This window comes from Miscanthus floridulus, chromosome 17 (assembly GCF_019320115.1).
Source record: "Miscanthus floridulus cultivar M001 chromosome 17, ASM1932011v1, whole genome shotgun sequence".
Taxonomy (NCBI): domain Eukaryota; kingdom Viridiplantae; phylum Streptophyta; class Magnoliopsida; order Poales; family Poaceae; genus Miscanthus; species Miscanthus floridulus.
In genome coordinates this window covers 103,110,125-103,121,395 of record NC_089596.1, presented here as the reverse complement: position 1 = coordinate 103,121,395, position 11,271 = coordinate 103,110,125, and the positions used below count along the sequence as shown (strand labels likewise).

Sequence of the window (11,271 nt, the reverse complement as noted above, 5' to 3'; positions counted from 1 at the left end):
TTTGTGGTGCAACTGTCTTGATACTTGATAGTGTGTGGCCTGTTGAGTCAGGTTAGTGAAGCACGATGGTAGTGCTTAAATTTCTGAGCATTCTCACTTCATGCATTCACTAAATTACCAGCTGGGCTTGCAAAGTTGCGCTCCTACAATAGGTTTTAGGCAACTAAAGCTGTACAGCCTACAAATTGGTGAGAACTTGGAACACAGACTTAAACGACCCATTTCAATGATTGACATAGAATGGATATTCATGCTCGGTAAATCAAGGATTTCTTGACAAAATAGAGCTATAAAGACTGGCAGTAAGGGTCCACTTGTAAACATATGAAGATTACTGCAGAGACTATAGCTCTTGTTCAAGGTTTTGATCGTGGAGTGCCACATAGATACTGTATTTGTTAGTCAAGCTGCTCAGTTGCATCAAAAGGACATTGCTGGTAAATGTGAAATATCAAAACATGTATGAACATAGGAGTGGAAAAATCTAATTGAAAAATGGATCTAGAATTCTTGGAGAGGCAGGCAAATATACATTGAGCAAATTAGGGCCGATCGCAAGGTACAAGTCAGATTGTCTCTACAGTAGCACGGTCGTAGATTGGCGAATAACTGCCAATCTTCTTGTGCAGGAAGCGGAACATGAAGAGAATAGAGGGAACAATGAAGAACTGTGTGATCTTTTTGGATAACATAAGGAATGGCTGCAAAGTTATTTCCATTGCCGTCAGACACTCGATAGGTATACAGAGTATTTGTAGATGTATGTTAACCTGCTGTGGAATAGTCCACCATGCTAGCTTATGACAAAGGACACGATAAGCAGGAGGCTCCTTTCACTCCTTAAGGATAGGATCAGCTTGTGACTGGGCACAAAGATTCAGTGTGAACATGCATGCAGGAGGAGGATGCAGTGTGCATGCAAGCAACCCATCAAAGCAGCGTCGCTTCATCTTGAAGAAAACATGTGAGTGGAATAAGATGAGAGAGATTATTTTGTGAAATGAATATTTTTGTATTTCCTACTAACAGTATTCACAATGCATTCCATTCTATTCCTATGACTGACATGTCTCCCCTCAGTCTAGGTTTTGGCCATGAAGTTTGAGAGAAGAATAATATAAGCCATCAGCTAGAGATGTATCTGCCAAAGATGTCCATATCCGTGGAGTTTAACCTATTTATACATTTTGGTCCGCAAGGTACGTTTGATTTTTTAGAACCTATAAACTTTCCTTAAATTAGTGAGCATGGAATATAGTATGTTTTAAACATCTTTATTAGTACTTAGTAACAGTTAGGGGTGGCAAATTCATTTTATCGGGTTCATAAACTCGGGGTCCCCAATGAACCCGCTTCCCTACAAAAACCCGGCCCAGCAGACGGCGTAGCGACAACGCGCGCCTCCCGGGCCGGCCCAGATACATAATGACAGGCCGGGAGAACAATCCGGTCCCCGACCGGAAGGCCTAGCCAAGGTGGGGACACAGTCCGACTCCAACCTCCTTTTCCGACCAGGGATACGTCGGACCTCTGCTCGCGGCTCTTCCCCGATCGACACAGTCGGGGCCGACTGGGAACGACCGACCGGGGACGCCTGCTCGGTGAGGGCCCGGGGATCAGGCGGAGCAGATAAGGTAAGACACTCAAGTCAAACCGCAATACCGAGGACCGTACCCTGCCATACCCTGCGCACCTGCAGGACGGTGCTACCAGGCCATGCCAGATGAGCACTATGCAACCTTCCAGGCGTGTCAGAATACAAACAGTATTGTAGGTGTCGACGTTTGCCATACCAGGCGAACACGGTAGAGCCTGCCACATGCATCTGGACATAAACAGTATTGTGGGCGCCGACGACCGTCTCGTATCCGACAGCGTGGGCAACAAGACTAGGTAGCACACATATACATTCTCTCTCTTTCTCTGACTTGTAAGGCCATCCCCTTCGACTATAAAAGGGGATGAGCTCTCTCCTAAAAAACTCTCTGGCTCTCTGGCTCTCCTAAAAAAAGAGAAGCTAGACGATTCGAGCACTCGAGGACCTGAGAACTCGAATAGCTCAATAGCTCTAGAACTCTAAAGCTACACAGAGCATACGCTCCAATACTTATCGCACGTTAGGGCCCTCGTCACTCTCGGCCCTTCGGTTCAGAGTCCGACCGGACCTTTAACACCCCCTTCTTATTCCTACACGTTTGTAACCCCACAGCAAACTTCGAGCACCTGGGCTCAGGAATAAAGTCACCGACTGACTGAAACTGGACGTAAGACACGTTGTCTGAACCAGTATAAATCATGTGTCATTGAGTGTTAGGCCACATCCGATCACAACGCACGGCAAAACTATAAATATTTACTTGTTGGTCACTTTTCGCACCGACAGTTGGTGCCGCGCGTTCACGCTTTTGGTCATCGGATGGCTTACCTTTCCACCATCTTTGTCATGGCGGGCTCGAGCGATACGATTCACTTCGGCTCGCTAGAGTTCCCCACGCTCCCACCTGTTGGGATGTGGGTTCCTCCCGTCTTCGTGCCACTCCAGACCTTCCTCTTCGGGAGTCTGGACTTCATCGCTGACCGGTTCGGCGTACTCCGCCTCCGCGAGGAGGCGCTTGTCCCGGCGTCCACTGGAGGAGCGCCCTCCATCGGCCCCAGGCCACCCGACGACCTCAACATCGAAACCCTCGCGCTTCACCTCGAGTCCATGCTGGGCTCAAACTCCACGGTGAGTAACGTATATGTTGTTCTTTACTCATTATTTAACACCTTTCGTCGACTCTCCGGAGGACCCCCGTTGTCCCCACTGCGACCGCCGTGTGACCAGTTCCCCTACGGCTTCGCGTCCCCCGGGGACGCGTACGCGAGGGGGCTCCGAAGGATGCTGATGCCGCCCCCTCTCACATCCGAATTCGTGGGGATTGCGGGCTACGCTCTCGCCTCCTTTCACGACCTCGTAGATGACGAGGTCGAAAGCGACGGCTCTAGCATCGGCGACGTCGTGGCACCTGGCCACCCTCTGTCCCGGGAGTGCGCTATGGCGGACGCCCCGTGACAGCCATCGGTGGTAGCGGAATCTCTGCAGACTCACACCCCTCCAGACCCTTGTGCGAAGGCCCTCGCGCGTGCGCAGGAGCACGACGAGGAGTTACGACAAAGGCGGCAGAGTCAGCCGCCACCTGCGCTGGCGCGCTCGGCGAGCACGCTGCGCCACGTGCGTGTAACCCGGCGAGCGGCGCTCGGGGTCGCGCCCGCCAAGTCCAGCGTAACATCCTGGACGAAGGGAACGATCCCCCACAGTTTGCTCGGGCTGGCCAAAACATCACTGCTGCGGTGATGCTTCTGCGCGGCCTTCCCGAGCCTGTCGACCCCTAGGAACAGGCAATCCACCGGAACCTCCGGGCGCTAGTGGAAACCGTCGCCGTTCAACAAGCGGAGAGCTCCGCGTCGCGATACCGGCTCGCGGCCTCTTGCCCCACCGGGGGAATGGGGCCGCACCAGTCGAATCGCTCCATCCACTCACCACTACAGTTGCTGGGCGTGGGGCAGGAGGCCACGGCTGCACCACGGCCTGACCCGGCGCCCGCTCCACACCGACCACCTATGCGCGAATGGCTCGGGCCGAACCGTGACGCTCGCAGCGTCATCAACAATCGACGCCATGCCCGGCACGATGATGACGTCCACCAAGTGGCGGCGAGAGCAGGCGGCACGGGCCCCGGCCTGACCATCGAGGAGTGTGGGGACACGCATCCCAGGCATGGTGGTCGACCAAACCACCGGAGCCCCAGCCCGGATGGCCTGGGGCCACGGGCCTTTGGTCGTCGCATCCAGAGAGCGTCATTCCCACAGCGCTTCCGACCACCCACCAACATCGCCAGATACACCGGGGAAACGAACCCCGGTATATGGCTCGAAGACTTCCAGCTCGCCTGTCGAGCCGGAGGAGTGGATGATGACCACTTCATCATTCAGTATCTCCCCATCTGCGTGGGGGAGCATGTTCGAGCATGGCTCGAATTCCTCCCGCCTGACAGCATCTGCGACTGGGTGGATCTCAAGAGGGTCTTCGTTTGAAATTTTCAAGGGACATGTTCGTTCTGGGAATTCCTGGGACCACAAGAGCTGCCAGCTGGAGCCTAACGAGTCCCTACGGGATTACATCCATATGTTCTCAAAGCGGTGCAACTCCCTTCCTGATGTCATCGATGCGGACGTCATCAGCGCGTTCCTCTCTGGGACAACCTGTGAGTCCTTGATCCACAATCTCGGCTGTTTGAAGCCCCGAACCACCCACGACCTGCTCGACATCGCCACGAACCACGCCTCCAGCGAGGAGGCGGTCGGGGCGGTCTTCAGCGGCGGTCGGGACAGGGGCAAGGTCAAGCGCGAGAACCAAGGCGAGGGCCCCTCCACGCAAAAGGGCAAGAAGAACAAGAAGGATCGGCGCCGACCGGCCAACCCAGCTTTGGTCGCTGCAGCCGATCGTGCGGGCAAGCAGCCCCAGTAGGGCCAGCTCGACCACTTCGACAAGCTCATGGAGAGTCCATGCACGAACCACGTCTACCCCGTCAAACACCTCTACAAGGACTGCGAGCTCCTCAATCGCTTTCTGCGACAGGCCGGCAAGCCGAAGGAAGGGAAGGGCAAGGAGGAGGCGGCCAAGAATGGAGGCACGGCGGGCAAGGATGATGACGGCTTCCCCGACCTCGAGGAATGCCTCATGATCTTTGGGGGATCCGACACCATCCACTCCAAGCACCAGTACAAGGTACGCTACAGAGAGGCATGTGGCGCCGAGTCGGCCGTCCCCTCTTTCCTTAGCTGGTCGGACTCTCCGATCACTTTTGATCAGAGAGACCATCCTTCAAGCTCTTCGATGAGCTGCGTCAGGAGATTGCTACCTTCGACGACCTGTTGGCGCGCCGTGATGCCGTCGCCGCTGGTGACCACGGCGACTCTTGGCGTGTCAACGATGGCCTCATCCTCCACGACGGGCGTGTGTTTGCTGAGCACATCGGCGATCCTCCCTGACGTCCTCCATCTTGCCCACACGGTGGGTCATGAGGGGGTCTAGAAGACGCTCCAACGACTACGCGCCGATTTCTTCCTCGAGCACGACCGGCGCATCGTCCGCGACTATGTCTGTTCTTGTGCCACCTGCCAGCGGAACAAGACCGAGGCTTTACACCCCGCCGGTCTCCTTCAGCCGCTGTCGGTGCCCTCCCGCATCTAGTCTGATATATCCATGGAGTTCGTCGAGGCTCTTCCCAAGGTACACGGCAAGAGCGTCATACTCACGGTGGTTGACAGGTTCTCGAAGTACGCCCATTTCATTCTGCTAGGCCACCCGTACACGGCGTCACCCGTCGCACGCGCCTTCTTCCACGACATCGTCCGCTTGCACGGCTTCTCCGCCTCGATAGTCAGCGACCGCGACCCCGTGTTCACTGGGCACGTCTGGCGCGATCTCTTCCGGCTGGCCGGTATCCAGCTCCGCATGAGCACGACGTTCCATCCTCAAACCGACGGCCAGTCCGAGGCGGTGAACAAGACGATAGCCATGTACCTCCGGTGATCGCCCACGTGACTGGCTCGACTGGCTCCCCTGGGCGGAGTATTGCTATAACACTTCGTTCCACTCCGCGCTTCGCACGATGCCGTTCACAGTGGTCTACGGTCGATCACCTCCGGCCCTGCTGCCTTATGAGACGGGTAGCGCCCGCACCGACACCGTCGATGCCATGCTGGCCAACTGCGACGAGTTTGTCACGGAGGTACGCGCCCGTTTGCTTCAGGCGCAGCGCAGGAGTACGCTGGCCGGCACTACGACACGCATCATCAGGCTCTGGAGTTTGCTGTTGGGGACTGGGTGTGGCTGCGGCTGCTTCATCATCCAGCTCAGTCCCTGGTGGCCGGCGCTCGCGGGAAGCTCGGCCCAAGTACGCTGGGCCGTATCAGGTGCTGGACCGCGTGGGCACGGTGGCCTATTGCCTCTAGCTGCCTGATGGCGCCCGCATTCACGATGTGCTCCATGTGGGCGTGCTGAAGCCATTCTGGGGCACTCCTCCGACGTCTGTACCGGCGCTTCGGCGCTTCCACCTCTTCAACACAGGCGTTCCCTCCAGCAGCCGGAGCGCGTCCTGCGCGCTAGTCTGCGTCGTGGCGCCTGGCACGTCTTGGTCCAGTGGGCGAACATGCCGGTGTCCAAGGCCACCTGGGAGCCTGTTGACGCCTTCCGTGCCACGCACCCCTCCTTCCAGCTCGAGGACGAGCTGTTTCCCGGGGGGGGGAGAGATGTTATGGTGGGCCACACCTATCAGAGAAGGAAGCGCAGCCGTGGCTAAGGGATCAGCGGGCGGCGGGCGAAGGCGCGTTGGGCGCGATCACCACGGCGGCTCGGCGCCAGCATCTGAGGATCGTTAGTTGGGGTGTTAGCTATCCTTTGGTTTGTTAGATCACTTGAGTGTTTTGAGTAGTTTGTTAGCAGTGTGTTTGGATTTGCCTATAAGGCCTAAACGTTTGTTTAATGAAAAGATTAGCCAGAGATTAGAGTTAATCTCTCTCTCGCTCCCTGGCGCTAGCGCTCTCACGTTCTCTCGTTTTCCCTGCCCTAGCTGCCGGCGCCGAGCACAGCGCCACCACCTCGCACTCATACCACCTTCGCAGTAACCCAAGCTCCAACACATCTACATGAAATGTGGTAGCGGTGGCTGACATCCAACAATCCATTTTGCCAGAACAACTAGAAAACTTTATTCTGGAACAAGATGAAGCATTTTGTGAAACACTAGCCTGAATAGCAAGAACCCACACAAGTCTCAGCCTGGATGTAGCAGACAGTAAGGCATCAGGACGTCATGCACTAGAAAATTCTTGGGACGTGTCAGTTGATTTTTTATGGTGCTCCTTTACCAGAGAGCTGGGGAGGAGCTTGTGAAACTTGTCTCTAATTGCTTGCAACTCTTTAAGAGCATCTCCGATGGAAAATTCCAACTTGCAGAATGGATGCAATGCAAGGAATTCTCATATTGCTAATACTGCCAGAGTAAGAGATGCTTGCTTCTTTGTTTTCTGTCTCTGATAGTAGCTGTTGGTCCACGATACTACTCACTCTGTCTGGAAACGCCATTTGAACGTACTTGCGGAGTCCAATGGCTTCTCCAAATTCACTGTCCGTTGGACTTTTTCCAGTGAACATCTCCAGCAACAGTATTCCATAGCTGTAGACATCACCATGCGTGGAGACTTCATTGCCCAGTCCATACTCTGTCGACCAAAACGACATCTTTTTAAGAAATTTATCCCTGAAGAATTAGATATGCTCATTGAATGTTTTATGTTCGGTATAAAATTCATTTACAAAAACTACATTTAATAATATAATTTAGTTCCATGAAATTTTAGATTCCGGCATTCAGCTCCTTCCAATTCTCAAAAATTCAGTTTTGTTGAGCTGTACATATCAACATGAACTAAGGTATGCATTTCAGACTATATATATTGGAAGAAGATCAGTTAGAAAATAGAAGCACACCTGGAGCTGCATAGCCAATGGATCCTCTCATTGATGCCCAACCACTTGACCGATATGTGTCTTGATGTAGAAACCTTGCAAGCCCAAAATCACCAACACGAGCAACCATGTCACTGTCCAGGAGAATATTGCTTGGCTTAAGATCACAGTGAATAATAGGTGTTGGCTTATACTGGTGAAGATAATCAAGTGAGTATGCCACATCAATCGCAATGTGTAGCCTTCCAATCAAATCCAGTGCCTTATGTTCACCATCTTCCATGATATGTTGGTGCAGCCACTGGTCTAAATTTCCATTTGGTAGAAACTCATACACAAGGGCCTTGAAGTCACGACCCTGAAAATCAATACTGGAGCAGACTGTCAAGATCTTCACAAGGTTACGATGTCGAGCACATCTTAAAGTCTCGCATTCTGCAATAAAACTTTGAGTTGCTCCACGTTGCGTGAGGTTGAGAACCTTAACTGCAACTACTACATGCTGGTCGTTGCTTCTCATTCTCCCTTTGTAGACCGAGCCAAAGCTCCCTGCTCCGATGAGATTCTCAGATGAGAAACCATCTGTTGCATTGGCCAATTCAACATAAGATACTCTCAGGTGTTGCTCATCGATGGCTGGCCTTTGTAAGTTTTCTTTTGTTTTTTGGATCTTTCTGTAGAAAGACAGTGCAAGTGCAAATATTGCGACAAAAAGAAATGCACTGCATACGGAGACTATTATAGCTAGTTCCCGTGATGGCCTCTTGTTGGTGTGGATAGAGCAGGGTGGCAATTTCAGTTGAGGGATACCACCACACAGGCCACCGTTTCCTGTGATCAAGATTGCAGTGGCATTGAGAAATACCCCGTCTTTTGGCACTCCACCTTGCAATTTGTTGAACGAGAGATTCAATGAAGAAAGCCCTGGTAGCTTGCCAAGTACTTCTGGGATTGTCCCAGATAAATTATTGTAGGAAAGATCAACCACCAAGAGGCCTCTTAGGTTTCCTAGGGACACTGGAATTGCCCCTTGAAGCATGTTTACAGATACATTAAGATTTTCCAAGCTTTGACACTCACCAATGGAGGTTGGAATTTCACCAGAAATCATATTATTAGATAAATCGATTTCGTTGAGATTTTTGAGATTTCCCACTTCTGATGGGAAAGGACCTGATAAGGAATTATGTGCGAGATTCATGGATTTCGACAGTGTTGATATGGAAAATAGTTCTTTGGGCATCGGACCGGAAAGATTGTTGTGAGAAAGATCTAAAACCTCTAAAGGACAGTTGCTGAGACTGGAAGGTATAGCTCCACTTATCGCATTAGTACCGAGGATAAGGGTAATAAGTTCTGTAAGATTGCCCAGAGATACAGGGATGGGTCCTGACAACGCATTATTTGATAAAGATAACCTATTCAACTTCTTGAGTTTGCTGAGAGATACTGGAATAGCGGATACTAGCATGTTGTTACCCATATCAAGTTCATTTAGGTTGATTAGGTTCCCTATTCCTTCTGGTATTGGTCCAGTTATCTTGTTGTCTTTTATGGTAAGAAACTTCATTTGTGTTGAAAGATTACCAATTGAATTTGGCAGCACACCTTCGAGTTTGTTGGAACTCAAAGCTAATTTCCTCATATTGCTAGAATTGGTGAGACCTGTCAGGAAGCCCCAATCAGCATCATTTCTTGCTTCAAAGTAACTATCTGCAAGGAACACCACAGAGAGGTTCTTTTGGTGAGTTCCCAAGCACTGGGGAATTGTGCCCGACATGAAGGTGGTTACTATTTCAATGACTTGAAGCATGGAGGCATTGCATATGGATGACGGGAGCGAACTGTGAAATTGATTGATTGATGCAAATAGTAATTTTAGTTTTGATAGCTTGCTGCCCATATCAGGTGGAAAATCCCCAGTGAAACTGTTGAAATCCAATAGCAGAAGTTCAAGAGAAGAGAGATTGAACATCGAATGAGGCAATGATCCTTCTAGTGCATTTTTGGATAGATATAGTTCGGTGAGGTCATGGAGGTTTCCAATTGACTGTGGTACGGAACCTGAAAGATTGTTCACTGAGAGAGAAAGGATCTGAAGCAACTCGAGGTTTCCTAATGATTCTGGGATTTGACCCACTAGACTGTTATACTTGAGACTTAAGTAAACTAGTGAAGAGAGGTTTCCTAACCAAGAAGGGATGTTTCCCGTGAGCTTGTTGTTTGCCAACTCAAGTATTTGGAGAGATGATAAGCCTTGGAGTGGTGGGATGTGTTCTAGGTTAGTGTTGGGAATAGTAAGAACGGTCAATGCTGAGAGGTTTCCAAGTGAAGCAGGGATACTTCCATAAAACAGATTGTAACCTAGATCTAACTCGACGAGACTGACAAGACTGCCTATCTCTACTGGGATTTCCCCAGTCAAATTGTTGAATGTTAGGCCGAGGTATTTGAGATTCACAAGGTTTCCTATACTGGAAGGTATGGTTCCTGTAAGTGCATTAGACTCAAGATGGAGTATTTGGAGATTATGCAGTGAGCTGAACTCCTGGTATCACACCCTGCAACTTGTTATCGTTGATTGAAATATCGACAAGGTAGCTGCAGTTGGAGAGTGATGGTGGAATCTGCCCTTCAATGGAGTTGTAGCTAAGCTGCAGATCCTCAAGGTCATGGAGATTACCGAGCTCTGGTGGCAGGATCCCATGGAAGTGATTCGACGAAAGGTTGAGCAGCCTCAGGTACGTGAGGTTTCCCAACGCAGGAGTGACTGTGCCAACAAGGTTGAGCTCGCCGAGGTCCAACGCCACCACACGGCCATGGCGGCTTCCCTTCAAGCCACAAGACACACCCTGCCACTGGCACATCGGCACAGACTGGTTGCTCCACGTCACCAGCGCTCTCGATGGGTCACTCGTCACTTGTGACTTGAATGCCATGAGAGCGAGGTGATCGGAGAAATTGGAGGTGGATGCCGCATGAGCTGCGAGGACGAGTGAGGTCTGTGTCATGCTTGTGGTACAGCAAGCTAGAGAGACAAAGGCCAGCAAGAGATGCTCAAGGAACAGCACCATTATTGCTGCGTTGATTGGGGAGAGCTTAGCTGGTCGTTTGTGCTTGTTTTAGTACAAAGCAACCAGCCAGAGATCAGGCTACTTATATGGTTGGAGGCAGCAGACAGTTCAACAGATACAGCAAAACAAAGCTCAAAAGACACAAACAGAAGAAAGTTGCAGCAAGTAGATTCCCAGTTGCCGCTTCACTGTCGGGCGGGGACGTATTTTCTCTTCTGCTATTCTTATAATCAAGACGGTGGAGGAATTCTCCAGGTGTCGTCACCCACTTTCACATTGGAAACAATATCTAATCTTAAAACAGATTTTAGTATCATGTATGTGCCCAGCATTGCTCAAAGCAGAGGAATACTAGAAGGGAAAGAGACTGCACCCATTATTGCCAGGGGGGTTATGCCTGTGAAGGCTGTTGTTCTGATCAACTATATGTAAAAGCCGGATATTACTGAAATTTACAACCGAAGGTTGCTTAGTATTATTCCAGTTAGAATTTTTATTTTGTTGTTTTCACATTATCTCCTCAAAATATTATGTTTCTTTGTTATTTCATAAGCATTAACACTTTTTTTTTTGAAAGTGCAAAGCATTAGATAGCATCTTTTGGCAAAAGAAACCTAAGATAGCATCAAAATTAGGTATGCACTGATCTAGGCCGGTACAACACGTTGCCACAGGATTTTTTTT

General features: G+C 50.7%; 1 pseudogene; it reads right to left on the bottom strand.

Annotated features, from left to right (window-relative positions):
• Positions 1-6,773: 6,773 nt before the first annotated feature.
• LOC136518102 (receptor kinase-like protein Xa21) lies at positions 6,774-10,907 on the bottom strand (annotated as a pseudogene).
• Between the last annotated feature and the right edge of the window lie 364 nt (positions 10,908-11,271).